Source organism: Theropithecus gelada, chromosome 13 (genome assembly GCF_003255815.1).
Source record: "Theropithecus gelada isolate Dixy chromosome 13, Tgel_1.0, whole genome shotgun sequence".
NCBI classification, from domain to species: domain Eukaryota; kingdom Metazoa; phylum Chordata; class Mammalia; order Primates; family Cercopithecidae; genus Theropithecus; species Theropithecus gelada.
This window is the reverse complement of record NC_037681.1, coordinates 73,909,029-73,918,606: the sequence shown is the minus strand read 5'-3', so window position 1 is coordinate 73,918,606 and position 9,578 is coordinate 73,909,029.

Genomic DNA, 9,578 nt, shown 5'->3' with positions numbered 1-9,578 from the left:
GCAGCCATAAAAAAGGATGAGTTTGTGTCCTTTGTAGGGACATGGATGCAGCTGGAATCCATCATTCTTAGCAAACTATCACAAGAACAGAAAACCAAACACCGCATGTTCTCACTCATAGGTGGGAACTGAACAATGAGATCACTTGGACTCGGGAAGGGGAACATCACACACCGGGGCCTATCATGGGGAGGGGGGCGGGGGGAGGGATTGCATTGGGAGTTATACCTGATGTAAATGACGAGTTGATGGGTGCAGCACACCAACAAGGCACAAGTATACATATGTAACAAACCTGCACGTTATGCACATGTACCCTACAACTTACAGTATAATAATAATAAATAAATTATAAAAAAAAAAAAAAAAAAAGAAGCATAGCTGTACGTATAATGGCAAGTCAAATTCCTAGCCAGCCTTAAACTGCTCATACATTATCCACTGAGTAAATAATATCAGTTATTTAAAAACAAATTTGGAACAAGAAAAGAAAGGAGGAGGAGATAAATGGTTTATTTTCCTGATTCTGTCACAGTCTCCTAGGACAATTTTGAAACTGAAGTTCTTTCAAATATCCTCCCTCTTTCCTTCTGCACCACCCCCCTCATCTCCGAATAGTGCTCTGCTCAGGCACCCTGGTGTTGCCTCTGTGTTCCTCACTGGGGATTCTATTGGGGGATGCCTTAGTGCACCACAGGGAGTCATAAACGGTAGTCCAGAATTGCCTTCCTCATTTCCTATTCCCCCTTTCTTCTCCCTTCACAAAACTTACATTACATTTGCAAGTCAATGTGAGTAGAAAATAGAGGCTCAACTCTTTCAGAAGGGTTTGCATTTTTGAAAGAAGATGTCTAATAACTCAAATGCATGTCTATTTAGTGGAAGTCTAGATCGATACATTAAATGAGAGAATATACATGAAGCATTGAATACGGTGCCAAGAACTTCCTAAATGTTCATTCTCATCCTATTTCTAATGTAACAAAGTGAAAATTTAAAAAATGATTAAAATGAGAGAAAGATACGATGGTGCATAGGAGGTGTCATATTTTAGACTGTGTGAATCACTGTGAAAAAATGACTGCTGGAGAAGGTGGAGCTCAGGTAATTTGAATATGGCAGTGGTAAATTTCTCAACAAGGCAGCACTCATAATCTTTGTTTTTTATTTCCCTCGAAGAAATAGAACGTTGTTTCTTTCTTATTTATTTCTTGAAGTGGTAGAACCAGCTGTTTTTATGATCCTGAGAGAATGTTTATTTTTCTGTCACTTTTATACATTCTGCTGGAACGTTAGTTAGGAATTCCAGAACCCTGGCATTCTTCAATATTTTACTTTTACCTTGAGGTTTACTACAAGCGTTTAAATTTCTTCCCTTCCTCATCGGAGCCCATACAAGTTTAAATTCCACACTCTTTGGCAGTTTTTGATAGGCTGAAGTAGAAATGGAAGGAGGCATTTTTGTGAGTTATACATGATTTGGAAACGTCCTGTATTTTTTGTTTTGAAGGCTTTGTTTTCATATGCCCATTTTAAAATCTCTGAATACCCAGGCAGAGTATAATGTGCAAACGTAGACCCAATTTAGGAAAAAAAATGTGAATTGAGGAGAAGCAATAATATTTATGTTTTTAGATATACATTATATTGGAAGGGTCGGGGATTGTTTTGGTCATGATTATACCTTTTGATTTCTTTAGAGGATACCGCAATGTTTCTGGGTAAGTTGCATTTTCTTTCTTACAAGTTTCTTTTATGGATCTTAAGATCCTTTAAATGTATTATTAATAAGTAGCACAATTCAATATTTATGTGTACTCCACATTATACAAGTCAGAGTGCACTTGTATATTCAGTTTTATAGGAAACAGTTCTAATTTTTCTACTTCATTTAGCCCCTCTCAATTGCCCATTGCAAGTTTGGCTATTCTATTAAGCTTCATTCAGTTTTCTATTATAAATTCCATGCCTTCAAAAACCCTTCCCCCAAAGTCCATCATTTCTCATGCTATACTCTTTCTGCAGACACTCATGAATATTTGAAAGCAGCAATATTATGAATTTTGGCTGTGTGAGCTCTCTAACTTAGATATCACATCTGGTCCATTTCTAGTTATAATTTTGTCTGACCTTCTGACTCTTCAACAGTCTGTGTAAGGAGAAATCTTATATTAGTTTCACAAAACTGCTTTACTTTGTCTTTTCTCATTAATAAAGGGATACCTCCAAGTCACATTATAATTTTTTGTGGACTTTAAAAAAGAGCACTTTCCAGAATGCTGGGTGATCATTGATAACATTTATAATGAACACCTGGAAGTTAATCTGGTTACATTTAGAATGTTGTTTAGCAGATTATTATCTTGTTTTTGCGCTTTAGTATTGATGGTAAAAATGGGAGAACCTACTTTTTTTGGTACTGTACAAGCTACATTCATTTCTGAACAACAACCATATTTTTCTGAAACGTTTTTTAAATAGCTGTCAGTCTATGTTCATTATAGTAAAAGTAGAAAACAGAGGAAAACAAAATAAGAAAAGTACCAGTTTTCTTTCCAAATAGGTAATAGTTATGAAGGTGTTGCAGTGTAATCTTTCAAAAATTTATGGGGATATAGAAATATTTTTATTTAGAAAATGGTAATATTGTAAAGAGCAGTTTTCTTTAATTCAGAAGTATATCACTATTTGAATTTGTAGCATGGAATGTTTCCTACATTTCTAAAATAAGGATCACATCAAAGGTGTCAATTAGGAACTCATTTAGAGATTAAGTATATGGTGTTAATATGAGGTTAAAACGATTACAACTCCATTGTAACCTCATAATGTGCTCCATGATGTCATAAAAGAAGGCTTACCATTTACTGGGTCCTTAGTGCCCTATGTTGGTAACAATATCACTGAAGAATTATTAGGGCAATATATTGAATTAAAGTATTTATTCTGTCTCACTTTGTTTAGCAGAACATGCTCACTAACCTCCTCTAGTCAGTGTAAACAGTCCTACGCGTTTGTCTTATTAATATTGAAATTCCTGAGTTCTGAAGAGCACTTCGTTCACAGACAGCATTCTCTATTGCAGTCTGAAGTGGTTTTTATCGTTTGCTTAGATTCTACTGATGAAGGAAACTGTGCAACTTCATAAAAGATAAAGATTCTGTCTCCATTAAAGATGGAGAGCAGAGGAAATGAAGATGATCAAGCATATCTCCTGCCTGTAAATCATTTTTCTGTAAGCAAAATAACAATAGTCATGTGCCACATGGAATTTCAGTCATGATGAGCCACATATATCATGGTCTTCCCATAACTTGGTAATACCGTATGTTTACTGTAGCTTTTTCTAGTGTAGATATGTTTAGATACAAAAACATTTGCCTTTGTGTTATAATTGCCTACAGTATTCAGCACAGTAACATGCTGTACAGGTTTTTAGTCTCGGAGCGATATAGCTTAGGTGTGTAATATGCTCTACTGTATAGCCTGGGTTTACAGTAGGCTATGTCATGTAGGTGTGTGTAAGTACCCTCTATGATGTTCACTCGATGAAATCACTAATGACGCATCTCTCAGAACGCATCTCTGTTGTGAGGTGATGCATTGACTGTAGTTATGTTTTTATAGTGGTCAAGTCTGATGCTTATTATGCCATCTGAGTAAATTCGTGGTGATGTCACCATGAATTAATTTTATTAATTTTTAAGTGCTGTATGAAAACTTTTCTATAATTAGCTAAGTTAACTAGCTCTTTTACTAACTGAGAATAGGAGTAATAGGCAAAACCTAGTTTTTAAAATTCCAGCTGTATATGATTTTACATAGTTGTGATTAAATATCTCATAACATTACAGATATTACCCTAGGATAGTGACTGACTAAAATAAACTTAATTTCTACTTGGCATTTACCTTCTAATTGTTTAATATTTCGTTATAATATTCTTCACTAACAGCAGAGTTTCTCAGAGACAGTGCATAGCTCAGTGTAGATTAGCTACTGGAACTTGTTGAAATGTTTCTGAAATACTTGGAAACTGAGAAAATATAAGAGATTAAGCATAAAATTAGGAAGTTTATATTACTTTCTAATATATTAGAAATGTATCAAATTAATAGTTGTATTAGTCTGTTCTCATGCTTCTAACAAAGACTTACCCAAGACTGGGTAATTCATAAAGGAAAGAGGTTTAATTGACTCACAGTTCCAAATGGCTGGGGAGGCCTCACAACCGTGGCAGAAGGAAAAGGAGAAGCAAAGTCATGTCTTACATGGCGGCAGGGAAGACAGCATTTGCAAGAGAACTCCAATTTATAAAATCATCAGATCTCGTGAGAGTTACTACCATGAGATCAGTAAGGGGGAGTCTGCCCCCCCATAATTCAATGATCTCCACCTGGCCTTGCCCTTGACACATGGAGATTATTACAATTCAAGGTGAGATTTGGGTGGGAACACAGCCAAACTATATCAATGGTGAAATTAGAAATTTTTTGAAACAATTTTGCTGAAATATAAAATTAACAATCTCTTTACCTGTTTTGATACTGTACAGTCAGGAAATATTGCCTACTTTGTTTTAACATGTGCAAGGAAAAATCTGACTTTGTCATTAAGCTAGATGTGCAGTCCTTAAGATGAATGGAGTTTCAGTTTTTGAGAGAGAAATAATTATTGAGGTCTATAGGAATCTCAGATAGGAATGGTTTTGGAATTTACGCTCACTCACTCACTCACACATTAAGGTTGTTGAATTTATACTCACCTCTGTGCTCCTGTCCTCAGTACTTCCTGAGTACCTCGCAGTCATTAAATTAGTGCAGATTTCACATCCTCAGACCTTGCCTTAAATAAAGTAGGTATGGATGCTTCAGGTTAGATGATTGTTCCTTGTCATCTTGAAACATGTATAGAAGAAAGGGTCTTCTTAAAGTCAGAATTGGGCCAGGCAAGTCCCATAGTCTTTAAACTTGTAGACAAGATAGGTAAGACCTATTTGAGAACATAATCATTAATAGATGTTATTTACTGGGCATACTCTATGTTTAGTTCTGCAAATAACTGTGAAGTAAGCATTTATTTTTGGGGGGAGAGGTGGTGGGGGTGGGAAAAGAGTCTTGCTCTGTCGCCCAGACTGGAGTGCAGTGGTGTGCACTGGAGTGCAGTGGTGTGACTTCAGCTCACTGCAAGCTCCACCTCCCAGGTTCACACCATTCTTTACAGGTGAGAGCCACCATGCCCAGCTGAGGTAAGCATTTCATTAAAGGGGAGACTGATGCTCAGAGTGGTAAGGTGTACTGTTCATGGTTTCATAGCTAGAGAGTGGCAGAACTGAAATCAAACCTAGGTTGAACTGAGTCCAAAGATCGTGTGCACTTCCATGCTACTTTGCATTTGTGCAGTGAGGAAGTATGCAAATTGGAATAGTAAATGCCTGGGAGATAAGGATGCATATTATCACAATAAAATAGGATTCCTCTTTGGAAGCTAGGCTGACTATGAATGTGCTTGCACCATCATAGGTATTGTTAGATAAAAGTATGGGTTTGTATTTATGTGTGAAGAAGATCTTTAGAAACCAACTCATCTGCCAACTAAGACCTGGATCAAGAGTTGATGATGATTCCATTCTGAGGCAGGGACAGATACCACAATGTGACAGATTGACACCCAGATTGTGTTACACTCTAGAAAATGTGTCCTAATTTGTTTTGAATTTTGTGTGAAAATACTTCCTAACTCATTTCTGTAAAGTGCCTTTACACTTCACTGCTAATACAGGCACCAATGCCTTGCAAATGTCACTGTGAAGAACTGTTTTCTTCATACTTTTCATCCCCCAAAAGATTTACTATTCTAATCATGGATTTGCACAATAGAAAAATCTACTACAGAGATGGAAAGAACTCTTTAGACAAAGACAAGCTATTTTTCTAAAACTGTGAGATGGAGACCAAGACAGTTCAAAAAAGAAGTTGACTCACTGGTTCACCTTGCAGTAATCGCATCGTCAGCATCTAGCTCTGCCATGCAGCCTGAGAACACAATTCATCTTGTTGATGCTATTCCTGCTCTTAAACTTGTGCTTTGAGATGAGCCTTACTGGTCAGATAGCAATTCAGCTAAACGAATTCAATTTGTTACTCACTCTACAAGCTTTACCTAATTTCATTCTCCACAGGGAGAGACTTCTGGTAGGATACTTTCGCAGCTTCTCCCAAGATGTTTGGCAGGAGAAATTTCCATCCATAGACTGAGGAAGCAGGTCAACAGGACAGTGGTCAGTTATGTTCAGAAGAGATTAATGACTATGTACTTGCTTTCCTGGGGAACAAATTCCATCAGAATGCATAGCAAGATTAGAGGGAGAGCGGAGCCTGTCTTTTTCTCTGTATACCTGGAGTAAGAATTTAGACATATTTCTTCTTCAATAAAGATTAATTTTCAAGTAACTCATTGAAATTCTCTGTAAGTATTGATTAACTTAGAAAGTACCTGCCCAGAATGCTTATAGTTTTAGTTTTATTTCAAATAATAAAAGATTGGAACCAGAAGAATAAACTGCTTTTGTTAATGCAACAGAACTTTTAGGAACACAGGCTGGTTCCTGTATATTATTAGTGCCTGCCACTAGTAAAAAGTAAGTTTTATAAAACCTTTAACTTTAATTTCTTTCTTTGCCTACTTTGTCCTGGTTTGGGGTCTTAATATATCACAGTCAAATTGGGTTTAATTGAACTTTTACTTTGCTAGAAGGATTCCTGTAGAAAATAACAAATGGATATGTGGATTTTGATCGTAGGTTTTTCTTTTTCCTAAATATGTATTACATTTTTGCCTCAAATTCCCTAACTGAGGACCTAGGTGCCCCAAGACACTGAAGTAAATTCACAGGGGCACCTCAGGATGTTTTGAGTCACTGAAGGAAACCACTATTCAATATCCGTTGGATATTGTATTGACTACTCGATCAAGGTAGTTCACATTTCCAACTTTAGATGGCACTACATTCTTCTTAGTTATGTTATATCACTGAAGATCAGAGGTTCCAGTGATAAAAAAAAAACAAGCACAAGCACCTCAGGAAAATCAAGGTGGAACAGCAAATGAAGGTGGCAGAGTCTCATCTAATTCCAAAGTTTGAGAAACTCTAAAGCCATGAAGTGCGTACCTCACATTGGTCAGTGTGAAAATATAATTTTTCTTTCAAGTTATATGTGTTATATTTCAAATATTTACTTAGTTGTGAGGACATAGATACTTGTTGTTTGGACCTAATCTTTATGAAAAGGTTAGATATTTCTTTTGGCCTATGAAATAATTACTGAGACCTGAAGGGTGCTGAACCAGTACGTTTGGGGTCCTTTGATCTATGCCAACAATGTAGTGGTAGATGAAATCAAAATGGTTTGAGGCATAACTTTTTATTGACTATTTTTAGCATCATTTTTTCCTCTTACAAAATTAGAACATTCATTTTAATATTCTTGTCAAAGACAAAATTGGTAAATTATATGAAAAATTTATTTAAATATTGTTCATTATGAGGAGTGATGCAATGTTGAGCACGTAATAACTCCAAATATTTGTGGAATGAATGAACAAAAGTGTATGAATTATATTTAATCACAGAATAATTATTTCAAATTATCAAACTCTTTTCAGTTATTATTAGACTGGCTTATTTCATCAGAACATCCCAGAGAATTGGGGCCATTGTACAAATAACTGAGTTAAACAAACATACTCCTGTGTTCTCCATTACATCCTAGCATGTCGTTTTGATGATGGAGAAACAGATGCCTCGCCTATGGCTTTACCTAATACCAAGAGAGATATAACCTTCTGTCTGCTTGGGAAAGTGCTAATTCCATCTTCTCCCATCAAAGCAGGAACAGTGTGAAAATATTTACCAAAAATAACAATTAATGCATGTGAGGGATCAAAATGCAAATTACTTGAAAAGATGTAAAATAATAGGGACAGTCTTCCTTCCTAGACCCTGTTGCCCTCAACCTGAAATATGCTCTATTACTAATGTTTTGTGTATTATGACAGACAGACTCTATGATGGCTCCAGTGATTTCAACCTCCTCCATGCAAGCCTCAGTGTAATCCTCTTCCTTTGAGTGTAGGCAGCATCTGTGACTTGCTTCTAAACAATAAGATATGGCCCAAGGTGAGGGAATGCCACTTTGGTGGTAACATTACGTAAGATTGTAACTTTGGTCCTGCTGCTAGGCTCTCTCAGTAGAACTCCCCTTGCTGCTGCCTTTGATGAAGTAAGCTGCTATACAGATGTGAGGTCCACGTGGAAGAAATTGAAAGTGACCTTTTGCCAAAAGTCATCAGGAGGCCCTGATTCCAAAGACCTGTAAAGAATTGAATCTTGCCAACAGCCGTTTGTACTTGGGAAGGGAACCTTGCCTAATGGAGCTGCAGATAAGATCCCAGCTCTGACTGACAGCATGATTGCAGCCTTGTGAGAGACACTGAAGCCAAGGACCCGGCTCAGCCAATTCAGGATTCCTGACCCACAGAAATTGTGAGCTAACAAACGAGTGTAATTTAGAACTAGTAACCTTGTGCTGATACTGTTAGACAGCAGAAAATAACTAATACATGTATCCTTCCAGGAATATTCACAAATGGAATCACATTATATATATTCTCTGGCAATTTGCCTTTTTTTGTCTGTTTGAAGAGATTTAACTTAAAGAGACAAAAGAGAAGGAAAGAGCAAAGAAGTTCATAGGAAATATTCTATTTTCCTGTTCTTCTGAATATTTCTGGACAAGAATGTTATTAACTTTTGGTACATGGAGGGAATGAGCTTTCACTTTTCTCTGTGATTATTCATACACTAGTCTTCTCTAAATTCTCAAACATTCCATATTTTTTTCTTGCTATAAGCCATGTCCTCTGACTGGCACATGTTCATCCGTACCTCAGTTTTGGTCATCCATGCAACTGATGTTTTTTCTTGAGATCTCAGGCCAATCATCATCACTTCTGGGAAGCCATCCCTGATCTCCTCGGCAAGGTCAGGTTCCTTGATTTTTATGCTGTCACATGACAACATGTTTTTCCTTCATAGCATTTAGTACTTAGAACAATGGCAATTTTATATTTGTGTAATTAAAAAGTCTGTTTCCTTCACAATACCTATCTCCTATACCCCTCTAGATATTTGGTCACTTTCAGCAGAGAAAATAGTTGATTCTGTATATTTTATAAAACCTTTAAGGTATATAAAAAACCCCAGATGAAATGTATTCTGGATGAATTTGGGTTAGTCAATAAGATGTTTATAATTTTTCCACAAGAACTTTTTGTACTCACCTGAGTTTTTAAACAATATAATTGAAATCAGGCATAATGAGGCCAACATTTTGGTTTTTACTATGTTGAAGAAAATGGATCTTTCCAAGAGGAAACATAGAAGACCATTCCCCAGATTTCCTCTGCTAAAATATTTTAAGAGGAATCATTATTCATTTAGTTTTATTTTGAAAATCAGTTATTTTTAATAAAAATTATATATGTTTATCATGTACAACATAATTTTTGCAATATGT